Below are 16,530 nucleotides of genomic sequence, written 5' to 3'. Positions count from 1 at the left end.
TTGGAGAAGTAATTTATTGAAAATTTCTATCCTGGTTGAGGATTCTGGGCTTCAGTGCATTAGTGCTGAGTGCTTCACTCATTACCTTACTAGTTTTCTTATGGAGCTTTATTAATTTCCCCCTCACTCTCCCTTATCCTTTGCCTTCCTTCTATCTCTATTGTCTGGTATGAGAATACCTGAGAGCTAAAATTCCGTTTTACTTCCATCTTTCATGTCTTCAGGAGGCTGAGACCTGCTCAGTCAGAATATTTTCAAAATACCCTGGTTCCAGGAAGTCTTAACCAAATGTATTCCTCCTTGGATATGCTGCAAGTAACTTCTCTTCTCCCTGTTTTGTGTGATTTTTATGAAAGTCATCAACAGGAGCTATTTGAGAAGGTTGTTTTCCACCTAGAATGAGGTAAAAATTAGGTGCCAGGAGAGAAGCAAATTTGTGTTTCATGAATGCAGGCGTCTCCTTCTGTCTGAAAATGACACCACCACCCACACATGCATGCACCACCCATACATGCACCATTTCCCTCCTCTTGTGAAGGCATCATGATGTTTGTTGATTTGCACTGATTGACAGTCAAATAAAACATCATATATTCTGCTGAGCTCAATGAAAAAAAAAAACCCACACACAAAAAACAAAGAAACAAACCAAACCAAATCCACCAGAAAAGTCTGACAAGAAGGGAGCTTAAATTCTTTGTTCTATAGTTGCTCCGACTTCATAGTTTCCACAGGAAATAAAATTATCACATACTGCCCTTTGACAAATATGGTGGGAGCTGAATCCATAAGGAAAAATGTCCCTTTTAGGAAGAGTACTGCCCATTATTTCCACACCAGCAGAGAACAGTTACAATTTCCTCTGTAGTGCTTTTTTTATGATATAGATGACAAAAAGAACACTGATTTTGAGTGGTGCTTGCAGGCAGTCAATAGTAGTGATGAAGCCTTTGAAAATCAGATTCGCTCCTTGTACCGAGCTACTGACTTTGGGGAAATTAATGGCCTTTCTACACTCTTAAATCTGAGAAATACAGGGGGTCCACTTCTGCCCACTGCAAATGAAAGAGAGAGAAAAATAAAACCCAGTCTACAAAAACATGATTTTTGTATAAAAGCAGACTCATAAGAGGACGAACAGTCCTGTGGTTTGAGCAGTAGCCTAGTTTTGTGAGACAAGCCCTAGCTCTCTGAACTGATTCTATGTTCTTAGGTGACTCAGAATGTCCTGACCATGATGCTTCAGGTACGTTCACACTGTCAAATTATAGTACTCTTGATTTAGCTCCACATGCTCTTTCCAGAAGTGCTCACCATGTACAGGGGTTGGATCATCCCTTTCACAGATGGTACCCAACATACCCTGTGCTTCTCAGTCTACTTGCTGCTGACAAAGGAAAGGCAGCAATGTGTTTCAGTTAGGAAGGAAAAATGAAGTGCTTTCAGCACATAAAAGAGGGAACAGCTGGTGGTGTCTGTGGGAAGGGTATGGTGCTCTTAATTCCACTGAGGTAGTTTTCATGAGGAAATGTCAGCATGGTTGTGCAGAATGATAGAGAAAGGCAGAAACATGTCAGATTGTCAAAATGGGAAAGGTCTTTGACCACAGTAGCCCCACGACTTAGCAAGTGCACCACTGAGGCTTCATAAGCAATATCTTGGATTTGTTACTTCTGTTTGTCTCAAAAGGGTCCTATGAAAATGGGTGCATTTTAAGGATGCCAAGGTACAGTACCAGAGGATACATATATATACAGTTTGTTTCCTTGTATGAAAGGAGTGTGTAATTCTCCAGAGTAGTGCATTCTTTCACGAGCTGTTTCTAAGTGTTCAGGGAGAAGAGGCTGTTACTGCATGATAAGGAAGTTTCTGAGTGATAATTTAAAGATAATCTTTTAAGATTTGGAGCAACCTCCTTATGCATACTTCTAAGTGACTTGGATACAAGTTTTAATTATGCCTGTCTGTATCCTGCAGTTTCCCCAAGAAGCCTTTCAAAAAAACCGTACAGCTCATAGCTGAACTGGGGCCCTGCAATTCATAAACTGTACTTCAGCTTTGGTTGACTGGAAATAGGTCTAATCCAATTGCTTTCCAGCCTTCAATGGAATAATAATACTGAACAAATAACCCCACAGGCAGTCTGACATTGCTTTTCCTGCCAATCTCAATTTTAACTTGATTGTTTCTTAATGCCATAGGCGATGTCAGGGAGACTCAGGACAATATGTTGTTGAAGAAGAATAGTCTGAAATATTACTCTTAATCCTATTTTATAGGTACCTGTAAATATTAGTGGTAAACCATAGGCAGATATCTGTAGGGAGATTTAATAATAGGGCACTGTAGCCTGAGGAAAAAAAATGGCAGCTGAGACTTTCTTTTTTGTCCTCCTCTGAGGATTTCTCACTTGTACTAGTGAAATATATTGTACAAGGTGTAAAATTTAGTTCAACATCAAAAACTTCACATGATCCCTTCCCTTCACAGGGTTGGCAATTGTGAATTTGGTCACTGAGGAGAAGCCTCAGTGAGACAGCTCGTTTTTCTTGTTGAGTCACAGAAAGAAAGAAGGAAAAAATGTCTCACAGTCTATTTTTATATTACATGGGCAAAAAAAAAGGAAAACTTTATCAACTACTCTTATTTCCTGGAACCTCTATAACAGGATGGATAGGTAGCTCGATACTTCATAGGCTTGTGTTTGAGCTTTTAATGTGCAGCACCACTTTATGGTGAACAGCCATACTTGACTCTTAAATGTATTCATATCATCCTTGTGCTGTTTCCAACTGACAAACTCAATTTTTTTGGATCACTTTTAGTTTCTAAACATATACATTTTCTCTCTCTCTATATATATGTATGTATTTAATACATTATTCTTTAATTCATCCTAACAATAGGACTCTAGCCCTTGAATTTTTTCTGTAGGATAACCTGACCAACTGTGTTAACAATGTTTACCATCTTCATTTCATCAGCTTATTGGCCTAAGAAGTGGGAGTATGTTAATACAAGGTTATTATGGAAAAAATTATATTCAATCACCTCTAAAATGTGACCTTTATGAACTGTATTAGTTACCTTTTTCAAGCTACATATACCACCTTTCAGCACTGTTATCATCCTCTTCTTTTTTATTTCTTATTTTATAATTTATTATTCCTCTATTATATTAATTTTCTGATCCTCCAATTTTCTTTTCCTTCTCTATTTATTTTTCAAGTTTGGAACCTATAAAATGCTTTTTTAAAAGCAAGAACTCTTGTCTTCCCTGAAAGGGAAATTGCCTTATCAAACGCAGTTATTGAGTTAGTCTTGTTTGATCTACCTTTTGAAAATCCATATTTTACTTGATCCCATTTTTCAGCTAGTTTGACATCTTGAATTACTGTTTTTATCGACGTATTTTAAACATTTGAAGGCTACAAAGAACTGAAAATAGGCCTGCACCTTAATTTTCCACTTCTTGAATAAATATGTGCTATTTGTTCTTCAGTTTTACACTACCACTTCCTAACAACAACATTCCAATGAAAATAACTTTCTATAAATTAAAATTAATTGGAAAAAAATATTCTCATCCATGGTTGCTGCCATGAGGAACGATATAATGATATTTCTCTCTTTTGAACCCAATTAAATGGGACTTTTCTGAAGAAAGAATGATCAGACCTACCACCACAAGAAACTTCACATCAAAATGCCTGAATTTTCATATCTTGTTTTTAACGGATGGATTAGACAGCTGAAATAAATCTCCTTAAAAATACTAGAGAGCTTGTGGGTTTATTAGATTAATCTGAGAGAAAGAACAAGTATGATGCGCACTATGCAATGTCTTTCAACCTCATTGCCTGCCTATTAGGCTGCAAGAAAAGAATATTTAAGTGTCTGTTTATTAACTGATTGTCAAAGCAGCCTGATTATTTCAAGGATATATCTTTGCAGAAGAAAGAGTAAGATGAACTGAAGAATAACAAAATGATGGATTCATTTCCTTTGGGGGAGGGGAAGGAATAAAATAAAATAATGAAACATAAATGTGTCAGATCCATTTACTCAGGATTGATATTTAATGTAGCTCCCTTTGAAGTTGAAATTAAATTTCTTAAGAAGCATTATTAAAAGGGAGATGGAATGTAACCTTCTATCAAGCTACCATTATTTTAATACATCTTTAAAAAAATGAACTTTTTTTTTTCTGAAGTGTGCTAGTAAATTGATTTATGCAGATCTAAGAAGTAATTATGAAATGTGCTTATCTAGATGCCTTCTGTTTCTATTGATCCTACAGGTTATTCTAATGAAAACCTCATAATTCATAATATTCTTGATGTTTAGAATTGTTGGAATTATTTATAACTTGCAGTCCAAGGGTGCTGCTAACGAAATGGAGTTTGGAACTGATTTGTAATGCACCAAATTGTCTGTTTTCAGGCCCTGAGCACAGATAGTTACAGCATTCTGCTTTGCAACCCACAAATGGAGAATGCAGCACCACAGTGAAAAAAACAAGACCAGCGTGGGGAAGGAAGGTGACAGTCTTTCTAAGAGTTTCAGATGAGGAAAATGATTAAAACCAGGAGGAAGGAAACTTCTAGAAATGTTGCAATAGGTAAAACAAATGATTTGATGGGTGCTAGCAAACGAAGCTTTATTAAATCTGTCCTAATATTTGTGTACTAGTAACAGTTACCTCTTTGAACAACCTGTGATGTTTTAATTTCTTGTGAGGTTTTCTATGAGTCAAATCATCTGTTGCAATTGTAACTGTTACTATGATTAGAAATTGTTGGGGAAAAAAAATAATAGTCATTCCTTCTCTGAGCAATGAGGACTGAGCCAAAGGCTCTTAGTCCTTATCACAACACTTGCTCCAAAAATACCTCCTCATGGGATCACTGTGGGGAAAGATGTCTTGTGTCAGTCCTGAGAGCTCTTTCTTACTGCTCTGCTGTGACCTGAGACCCACACAGGAGCCTATGTGGAGGTGGTAGCTTCTCCTGTGTGGGTTTGCTGGGAGAGGGGACTATGAGGACAGCTGAAGGAAAACAGACAAAAAGTGGGAGGGCAGATAATTGAGTGAACTAATGAGCTGATATCGCTCCAGTCATAGCCTGTCTGGGGGTATGTGAAACAAGGATGAAGCATTTTTCTGTTCCTCGTGGTGTTTCTCAGATTTGACTGTCCCTACCTGTGCTTTTCATAGGGATAAACACTGGTACTTACTTGCAGCCCTGCTCTGCCAGGATCGACTTCAGGAGCTACCTGCTGTGTCTTTATCCTTTCACCCCATCAGAGACAAATCTTACCATAGGGTAAGACTCTTTGGGCACTTTCTGTGTCTGCAGGAAGTTCATGTGCCATGTCAATTGGAAGAGAGAGTGGTATGCATGCTAAACATATTACTCCCTTACCAGATAGCAGGGACAGCAGATTTAGTCCATGGGAGGAACATTCTGAGAGACAGAGCTATGGCAACACAACCTGACAGCCATCAGAGTCATTATCATTTATCATTATGGTACCAGCTCATAGCTTCAAGGACATCTCAAAAGTCCCTTTAATGGCAGATTTTTAGTCCCACAGTAGAAAGAAAGCTGATCTAAATTACCATGGAGATTATACTTGGAAATTTCTGGTCCGCATCTAAACACACTGATGCACAAAACACGATTTTTATTTTCCTGTCATTATTACCCCTTTGAATGCTACTTTGGATTAAGATAAGGGCATTTTTCTTCATCTGGACAGGCCTTTCAAATGTCTTTTGTAGACCTTCCATTAATAGGTATCTCAGTGTTATCCAGATTAAAATTGTCTGCCACAGGCTCTGTTAGACAAAATCGCAAGCCAGAGATGACCCAGAGGCTGTAAATTAGCCACCTCTCAATTATGTAGAACAAAACAGGACATGCCCATGGACCTGTCAGAAACAGATGATGTCGCAATGAGCTACAGCACTCTGTGTAAAACCAAGCAGAGCATGAGAATATTCTGAAACAATTCCATAAAGAACTGCACAAACAGGAGCACAACTAATTATAAATACTGAACAGACTCACAGCATTTATTTTAAAATCCAACAGAACTTAAACTGAAGCCAAATTACATCCCTATTGGCACTGATGTTCACATTTGAAGATTACACTAGACCTTAATAGAACTAGGAAATTGCAACTGTTCAGCAAAAAGTGAAAGTTAAGCCCACTAATAGGCATGAATCCCAAGAGTCATTAGCATTACTGTTCAGTGTGTTGTCACATACTCCATCCAAACAGGTGTTGGGCATGGCTTTTACTACAGGAATTTAAATTCTAACATAGCCAAAATTGTCTTTATTTAAATTCAGTTTAGGGTTTGTTTGGTTGTTTGTTTACATGTTTTTTAAAGAACTGACCATCAACTTGAGATTTTTCCTTAGATGGAATTAGGTAGCTGAAATTTCATTAAGAAAAAAATTCAGAACCAAAGGGTTTATATTGTCCTTTGTCTCATAATGACTTCTTATTTCTAACTCTATTTTCAGAAAACAGACATTCAAATAAAGACAACAAAGAAACAAAATATGTGCAAACAATTCTAAAAACTTAAGATGAAATTGCCTTTCACTATCAATCTCCTGGGGCTTTCAGATTCATTTGAAAGAATTATTCAAGACTGCACTGACTTTATCCCTGAAATTGTTTTGTGGAGCTCCTGTTTCTTACACTGACCAGTTATTTCTAATCCTGTGTTTGATCTGCCTGTTTTGCAAGCCTCAATGTACAAACCTACTCTCACTTGATGCTAATCCCAAAATAAGACACTCAACCACTTGAATTAATACACCCAGAGCTGACTAGCTCAAGGTCAGCACTAGAGGGGTTACCCAGAGATTCACCTGGAACATGGCTTGCACCCAAGAGGGGATGGAAGAAGGTGGTTTAGGGCTGTGAAAGCTTATGTTTTACCATTTATCATTTTTTTTGCTTCTGTCTCTGTCCCTTATTTCTAATCAGACATCAAAACAGAGTGGTTTTCTCCTGAATTTAAATGCATTTGTCACATCTTTAGCCAAACGGGACTTTGTAATTCACAAGGAAATTAGAAGTGAGAATACAAATAACAGGCATCAGGCCCTGACCTCAGTGACCAAGAGACCCAAGGTATTGGATAGGCAAGAAACATTGACAGTGTTTATAAAGTCAAGGCTGTTCATAAGTTATTGCATTAGGATTAATTTACTTTTCCAAAATCACTATTTTTTCCCCATTATCTTTCTCTCCTTTACAAAGACACCATAACAAGAGGTTTTGGAAATTCTTGATCAACTTAAAGGAACTCAAGGTTCCCTCAACAACTTAACCAGAAACATGCTCTCAACTTCAAATAAAGCTTTTTTTATGTTCTTATAGAATGTATGCCTCGTGTCATCTCCAAAGACAATCTTTCTCTAGTGCTTCCATTCCTGGTCAGTGTTTGCAAATTCCTGGAAAATTAAATGGATAGTGAGCTCTTCTCTGACGTCAGTCCAGCGAGCTGTGCTACCAGCTGTCCTTGCTCTCTAGGGTTTTTGGATGAGGGGAAGGAGGGGACACTCTTGAGCAACGTGATTCTAAAGCTCATCCAGGAACATGGCAATGAGAAGAATCGTTCTGATAGCAAGGAAGTAAGCAAATTAAAGGGTGAGCACCGTAGACTGAGCTAGAGACTAGGAAATTTGATGATAACTGCTCTTCCATTGCCTACTGCCTCCTGAATTTTGTATAAGCTCATTAATGATCTTCAGTTGATCATTAATTGATCATCATCAGTGGATCATCTTCAGTTGATGTTGGTTGATTGGTAAAATAAAATATCCACTGAGTTTTAGAGCCAAACTGTGAGGAAGGAATTATTGTAATGTATTTTGTACCTGATGTGTCATGGGGAATCAGCAAAGAAAGTTAGGGATTTCCTACCCTAACTTAGTGATAGAAAAACTCTAACTTAGGGAAGTGTAGAAAACCTTTCTCATAAGGACAGTTGTAAACAGGCTTGAAGAGGCAGATCTATGGTCAGTATGGCCCTAGAAGGTTTGCCATAACACTCCATGAAATGTTTTCTAAGATGTCATCTCAGGAGAGGGAAAATTCTTACACAGCTTAGAAGGTTTTCTTTAGAGCTCAGCCCTTAACACAATTAGATTTCAGAACACCCCAGGGGGCTGCTGCCAATAGAGGCTTGATTTGCCATCCATCATCAGATTGCTGGATTTTCTTGGAAACTGTTCCTTTAGGCTATCTCATTATTTTACAATATACCCCGAGGTGACACACATCTTCTGGGGGAGCAACTAGGAAAGGATATTGTGACTGAAGAGATTTGGTACAGAGTTCTGGTGAAGTATCAGAAACTGAGTTTTGGGATAAATCACTTGCATTTCAGGTGCAGAATCAGATCATCCTTTCTATTTGATTTCTTTGGCCAGAGGAGAATGGCCAGCTTTGAGAGATCTATTTCAATTTGGCTGGCTACTGACTAGCCATCAACACAACTGTGTATGAGGACATGTCCACCTTCATCTTCCCTTATGTTCCAAGGACAGCCCACCTGCTAAAAAGAAATGGACTTAAAGAGGAATAGAAAAAACATGACATTTTGGGAGGGTGGTATCTTGAACCAATTTTTTTCTGTCTTTCCAAACACTGTCTGTCTCCTTGTTGTCTGGATATTGTAAGGTCATGGTTCTTTAAGCAAGGCTGTACTGAATTCAGACACATAAAACTAAACTGTTGTGGCTGCTGGGAACTAAAATAACTTGTTGCTCACTCAGTGTTAATGACAGCCATTGCACAGCGAGCACATTTGTACATAGTGTTGTTCTCACAGAGCACACCAGACACCTCTCGCAAATGTAGATGCAATACAGGGTTACAGAAAAATCAAATAAAACAACAAATACTGCCTGAATAAAATTAAAAATTTATCACTTCCAGGTAGAAACCTGGCATTAAATTTTGACGGTAGTCTAAAGTAAACAAGTGGCAAGAAATTTTCCAGAGACTCTGAGAGAACATATCCGTGTATAGGAAATATATACCCATGCATTTCAAAAGCTATCAATGCACAAAGTGATGAAACTGAGGTTTGCCCTCTGCTTGGGTTCCTGTATTCAGAAGTAAACGAATCCTGATTTAGGTCCTTGTTCTGCACATGGTGTTTTCCATCCCTGTGTCTTCTTTCTCTCTCACCTCCCTTTGTGTCTAATGTCTCTTGTCTTTGTATTGTCATTCTTGCTTTTGCTCTCTCCCTCCTAGTGATACCTGGTCACATCAAAACAGCTTAACACTCCAGGAGATGTGTGAAGGGATGCTTTCAGTGTAGGCAAACTGGTTTTTCCATCTCTATAACAGGCAGAAATACACACAATTCTTGTAAAATATGCAACATGACTTGCTAAATGTGTTTGATTTGTTCTTCATTAAAATATGCATACATATCAATGAGGGAATTCTATATTCTAGAGACTACATTGAAATGTTTTAAATTAATTTTACTAAACTATATTTTAATTTTTTTAAAAGGTTGTGGGCTTTTTCTGTTGGTTAGCTGGCTGGCTAACTTTTTGTTGTTTGGTAAAGGATTTACAGCAAAAACCTTCTTACAGCATTTAAGTTAAAGTTGCAGAAATATCTCACAGAAAACAAATATTAGTCTGAAAAACACAAGTATTCATATGGACTTTGAAAATGTCCTTAGATTAGTCAGGAAGCAAAAATAGGACTGTTTTACTGAGGTAGATGTTAGATTTGGAGCAAAAGTTGTTGGACAACGTTATTGGCTGAATAGAATGACTAAATGACCTGTTTGAGGCATTTCTCAGGCCATGAGATTTTCCAGTAAACCAGAAAGAAAGGGGGTTTACAAATTATTCACTCCAAGTTTTCTATTCAGTTGTATAGTAGCCTGGCATTTAGTGTTATCTTGAAACTTGACACAACACACGTACTTACAAGGTAATTTAGTACTAAATCCAGCCCCACAGAGAGTTTTTCCAGCACTGAAAAAATTATTTTACAGTGCTTTATGAAGGGAAGGGTCTTTGTGTTTCTCAGTGTGCTGAGCTCACCACGGATACTACTCCTGCGTGCTAAACAACAGTATTTATTTGGCAGAAGGTCAATGCACAGAGAACATTCCAGAACCACTCAGACTCCTCTCGCCTTACCTGGAACCAGTGCACATTCCTGCTGATATCGCATCACCAAACATCAGCTGGTGCAGGCTAAGGCAGCCCACTGTTTTCCGTATTAGTCTCTTGCTGCAGCACTTCATTATGAAGTCCCTTGAAAAAACTGCCCCTTATCAGACTCCTGATGGTGTGAATTCACTGTATATGAGCAGAATTTATTAATTTAGGCCCAGAGATATCTCTTAGAGCCTTCTAGCTGTCTTTTAGAAATTGTGTCTGTATGCAGCCTGCTGCAGAGCTTCTCTTAAATATTTTAATTTTTTCTTTTTGTAGTTTACATTAAAAACTTGGCATTGATAGTTATAGTATAATCAATCTAAACTAGGTAGATTGCTTAAACTAGGTTCATTCTGGGACATGAATCCAAATGGAGGGAAGCAAGGAAACAATGAAATTGGAAAAACAATGCAGGAAACTGGTCTGTTTTCTGACTGGCACTAAACTGGCACTTAAATCATGAGGGAGAAACTCTGTTCATATAGACAAAGCTAACGGAATACCTTGATTTCTGTGGCCATAAGGGGGCAATATTAGAAGGGAGCAATATAAGAGACAATGTGTAAATTGTGCTTGTGACACCTGTTGCACTGAAGGATTTCACTTCAAGACTATTCTGTATCTCCCTCTGTAGATCCCATTGTCTCTTAAGAGCAAGGACAATTTGCATCATGTGATTATTTCCCCTTTCTGTTCTGTTCAAGATTTTCCTTCCTCAGACAGCCCATGCCTGCCTATGCCGTATTGTAAAGATATCATTAGTTCCAGTTGATTCCTGTTTTACAGATATTGAAATTACCTAAGCTTTCTTTACGATGCAAGTTCAGCCATGCCCTGGCTTTAGATACTTTATTGCTGTATATGATTTCTCCAGGTCAGCAGTATGTTCTGCACACCTTTCCCTGAAACTCAAGTATGGTTTTTCTGCCTGTCTCTTCTCTCAGGAATGTTTCTTTTTCTGTTGTCTCCCTATCTCTGCCTCTCTCTGAGGCACAGGGCTCCCCAGAGTGTGCTCTCTCTCCCATTCTGGTTTTCTCATATGAGAAGACTGGTTGCTTTACCAATTCAGCTAAGATGGCCCTTCAGTAAAATCTGTCCAATATATTCTATGTTTAACATTAAGTTTTATATGAGTAGAAGGGAGAGACGTCACCAGATCCCCAGCGACAGTGTTCACTAGGCAGGACAGTTTTATCTTGTAAGAGGAATCAAAATCCATTGTGTTTTATAATGTTAAATAAGACTGTTTGAAAGCACCATAATAAAAGAAAGGGGGAAATAAAGCAAAGAGTAATGAGAGGAGGAATGAACAGCATTAAGAGGGAAGCTAAAAAAAGGAAGAAAAAAGAGAAAGAAGAGTTGATGAAGCAGAGATGGAAGCAAGGCTGCTCCAGGGGCTAGGTATGCTGCAAGAGAAGAGGGCTGCAGTAACATGCAGACTGCTTGAAAGGGTAAAACATTTTTCTTAAGCTAAAGTACTCTTCAGCTAGAGGATAGAGAATGAGGATATTAATCAACTATCAGTATCAGAGATTATCTTGGAAGGTAGTTTGGACATCATACGTTTATGGGAAGCAGATAAGAAAAGAGACCAGAAGAAAGTAAAAATTCGAGATCATTTTAGTTAACTCGCAGTCATGCCTGTCGTTAAGGTCTTAAAAAAATAACAGACTATCTGGGAGACTCACTGAATGAATCTTCAGCAATTGGCTTGAGATACCATGGAGGGAAGAGGAGATCTCACAATATTGATTAAAGGCAACTAAATCACTTTTTCAGGGAGAAGATTTACAACTGGTCATGTAATCTTTGGTAGAATCTGGAAAATCTGAAACAATTTTGAAACAAAATATTACACAATCTGTTTGCAAGTACCTGGAAGATAATAAAATAAACCCTGTTGCCCTAATGGTTCTTTCAAAACTGGACCATATCAAACCAGTCTAATTTTCTTGCTTGCCAGGAATATCCTTGCTAGTAAAAAAGTAGCAGGCAGTATGTTTAATATATATGGACCTTAGTGAAGTTCATTTTTCTGAGTCTCATATGACATTCTCATCAGGGACCTAAAGACAGATCGAGCTAAAATTATGAAGAGACAGGCGGATAAAGTGTTAAAAAATACTTATCGGAAAGAAGTTATGACAGATTTTCAAACAAAACAGAAAGCGAACTGTTCGACCAGTTCCAGGTGACACTTTTCTAAATGCCTTGAGCAGTATCTATACTGAATTTTCATGGATGCCTCCAGGCTTGGGAAGACTGAAATCCAAAATTACTTCAACCACTCAGCAAGCTAAGCTGAAATTAGTATGATGAAATGCAGCGAAGTCCCCCTTGTTGCAAAAAGAGTTGATAACTGAGCTACTTGGTCCCTCCAGTTTTGGTTCCAAGTTGTGTACACACATGTGTGCACCCACGGTCCACCCACTCATTAGCTTGGTTCTGGCCTCTGCAGAAACTTCTGACTTGGAGAATGCTTCAGACACGAACCCTTGATGATAGGTCTAACTGCTAAGACATATACTCCCACTGCAATATCATTTTTCTCTTTGCTATCCAAACACTTTTTCTCTGTAGCTTCCCTGTCCCATGTTATGTTCTGGGATTTTGAAAGTTAGCATCAGTTTTTCTACATTTGAGCACCTTCACTGTAATTTAATCCCATTATGAAGATGCTGCAACAGTGGACTACTTCAAGCAAACTCATTACCCTAAGGTGCTGCTACTTGAAACTGGTGCTTATGAGGGAAGAAGAATGCAGAACAAATGAATTCAGCCATAACTTCTACCTACGCTGAGGCACATATCTCCATTTTAAAGCTAGAATTTATAAATGATTTCTAGTGAGGTGCACAAACACAACAAATTCCAAAGTATTTAAATCAAACTGAAGCGATCAAACTGAATAGAATTATTTCTGTGTTTAAAATCTAAAGAGCCATTTTGATCCAGTATTATCCTTCTGTATTTTCCAATGAAAAGACCAAATCCTGAACTTTTTCTGTACTGTTTAATATGTCTATATTCAGCTTCAGCTGAAGTCAACAAGAATTTAGCTCTTCAAAGAATAAGTACAGATTATATCCCTGTTAAAAAAGATTATATAAAATACACCATGGGTGTATGATGTGCTAAATATGACAGTTCAATTGCATAGCACACAAAGAGAATAATATTTCTTTTTTTAATTACGTAAAAAGGAGAAAATTACCATTCAAGTGCCTTGCCAGCTTCCTTAGATTCCAATTAGATCTGCTATGCTAACGAGAAACTTGTGCTAAGAACATTTCTCCTTTTTAGCATGCACAATGTTACTTCACGTCAAAAAGCAGCAGGATGAGGCAGTCAGCAGCATGTTCCTATGGGGAAATATCACACGTAGTTGTTTTCTAAGGTGAAACACAGGCTAGAGAGACTCAACTGTCATACTGGTTGTTACCACCTATAATTACTTTTAAAGATTCATGTCCTGTAATGATCTAAGACACTCCTGTTATCTCTTTACAGTGATTGATCTGAAACATCTGTCATCTACATTCACAGGGCTAAGAGAGCTATTTTGCTTAAGAATGATAGGGAGAACCAACATTGTCATTGAGTTACAGTATGTTATGCATGCATAATCAAAAGTGTCACACAACAGTCTCCAGCTGAAGATTTAATGGCATCTAAATTGAAGCCATAGAATTTTTTTATGCAAGGTGGCAGTGTAAACATGTTTGTTTACAAGCCTGCTGCTCAGCAGGTCTATGTGGCAAAGCATCATCAGAAGATGACAAAGTGGAGCCAGTTTCTGATGCCTTCAGCCCCTGCCAAATCACTCCTGGTCTGATAGAGAAGGACAGATTCTCAACCTTTTGCTAGTTTAGATAATCTGTTAATTACTCTTCCTGTTTATTACCTCACAGAGGCCAAGCTCAAGAAATTTGATTACATGGAGAAACCTCTCAGTGACCTCAAAGCATTTGTAAGACAAGCTTTCGCACAGATCTAAAAGTCATTAACTTATATGTATTGGATTTCTTACTTTGCCTTAATGTAGAAAGCATGACAAAGTATTTGTAATGTGTAATTAGTAAAGACAAGCTGGCTTCTTCAGATTAAATAATAACTGAAGGCCAGATTGTAAATAGAACTCATTAAAGATATTTGGATGTGCTTTACCTCAGAAGCTAGCTCTGGTACAAATTTTGGCTTCGCATTTAAAACAGATTGACACGGCTTAGGGGAAACTGGTATTTTTTTTGTTGTTTCCCCATTCACCTTTTCACATTATGGAGAGAACAGGACAGGAAAATCTGGAGCTGATTTTTTCTGGCCTGGCTGAAAGGCTAGAACAGGGAACCTTTACCTCACATGCAATTGACTGTCCAGTTTCCAATGGACAGGAATGAATTTGATGAGTTTTTCAGTTACACAGAGTTAGTCAGAAATTGTCAACTATGTGTTGCACAGAATCAAGATTATTTTTAAAAATCTATTGATTAAAAAAAAGATAAAATGAAAGAGAAAAAAATCCACCTTCAGAAATGTGCATTTTCATACATGTTTTTGTTAGTGTATGTGTGTGCTTATGTGCATGCATTTGAAATTTTCATTCAGAAAGCAATGTATCTTTTAACATATCAAATAACTTTCTTTAGAATTTGATGCATCTGAAGACACAGAGAAATACTAGTTTTGATCTTTGGGGCTCCTCATAGGAGCCACAGGGAAATCCACACTTGCTTTTTCTGTCACTTATTGTGGTTATTGGAAGCAAGAAATCCATTTCATATAAAACTTATGTAAATAAACACTGTAAGACATTTTCCATCAAAGTTAAAATATTGAGAAAGTGTTGGACTTTGAGGTAAGGAGCCCTTATGTAATTGGCATGCTAAGAAAAGTATACATTTCATATATATGAATCACGATATTGCGTATTAAAAAGAAAACAAAAGAGAATGAAGCAGATTTCTGAAACGTACACACTTTTATCAAAATTCAAGGAGTCCTGCTGCAGTGGTGTTTCCATTTTAAGCCAGCCTTCCCCAAAGTCTCACTCGAAATGCGTGACATCCCTCCAAGTGCCCAGCTCGCCGTTCCAGATCATTAGTGTGATCCCCACTGACACACCGTATGGCGGGGAACAGCTCCTCTCGGAGCCACGAGCAATACCAAGCTGTTAATGATGCCCTCAGCCCAAAACATGTATTTTAATGAATGCGGTGGGAACTTTCAGTTCTCAGCACGCAGACATCACTGGCAAACACTCAAGGTTGTGTTTTGCTGCCATACCCCAGAGAGGCACATACACATTCACACATCCATATTCAAAGATTAACCCATGTCAAAGTGGGAATATGCCTTGTTTCATTCTGCAAACTCACAGTGGCTGCAGAAAGTCACCTGAAGAGGTGAAGAGGTCAGGGTAGCTTAGGAAAGAGTCTACAAATGGGTTCGATAATGTGTAATGAGGAGAGTGAGAACACTTTTGATGGATTCTGGTTTTGAAGTTTTAATATTTGATATTATTGTAAGGAAGCCTGAAATGCGAGGGGAGCCTTTTGTGAATATTTTTAGGTCACTGAATCATCTCAGTTCCCCACTGCTAGGTCAAATGGTGTGGAAGCTCTGCAGCAGCACAAGCTTCCAGCACGTTAAGCAAGAGCAATATAAGCACATCCTTTCTTCTCCCTTGCTTGCTCTCTCTTTTTTTTCTTTTTTTCTTTTTAATTTCAATTTCAACTAAAAATGGACCAAAAATAAATAGCCAGCAGCTAAACACCCAATGACAGAACACAGATCAAATAAACTATTAATGGACATATGCACAGAGAGCTGGCCTCTGCAAACCCGAGGGTCAGCTTTCCATGTTATGAAATTCCACTGTTGAGGCCAGATATTTGAAAAAAATATGACTTTATTGAAGCAATTAGATACACAGCAAATTTTCCAGAGTGATCACCACCTAAAAGAGACAGAAAAAGAATAGTGGGGAACTGCAAATTCACTTTACAGGGCATTTCACCCCATAGGCAAGAAAAACATGGATTAGAAAAGCAACAAAACACACTACAAATTTACTCAACTGAACTGGAGGATTTATAGTTTCGGATACATGGGGGAGACTCTAGTCCTGTCCATGTATCTGAGATTTCCTTTCCTCATCTTCCCCACTTTTTCCCCACTTCTAGCAAGAGCCAGACCAGAAATAACACCATCCTCTCCCCTCGTTGCCATTTGGGGCATTTCAGGGCAAGAAGAAAGGATGTTAGGAGGGTTGAAGGCAACAGCTGTTCAGTGCCAGGAGTGAGCTGGAGAAC

This window comes from Corapipo altera, unplaced genomic scaffold (genome assembly GCF_003945725.1).
Source record: "Corapipo altera isolate COAL_440 unplaced genomic scaffold, ASM394572v1 56, whole genome shotgun sequence".
In the NCBI taxonomy this organism is placed as follows: Eukaryota; Metazoa; Chordata; class Aves; order Passeriformes; family Pipridae; genus Corapipo; species Corapipo altera.
Note: the sequence above shows the minus strand (reverse complement) of the source record.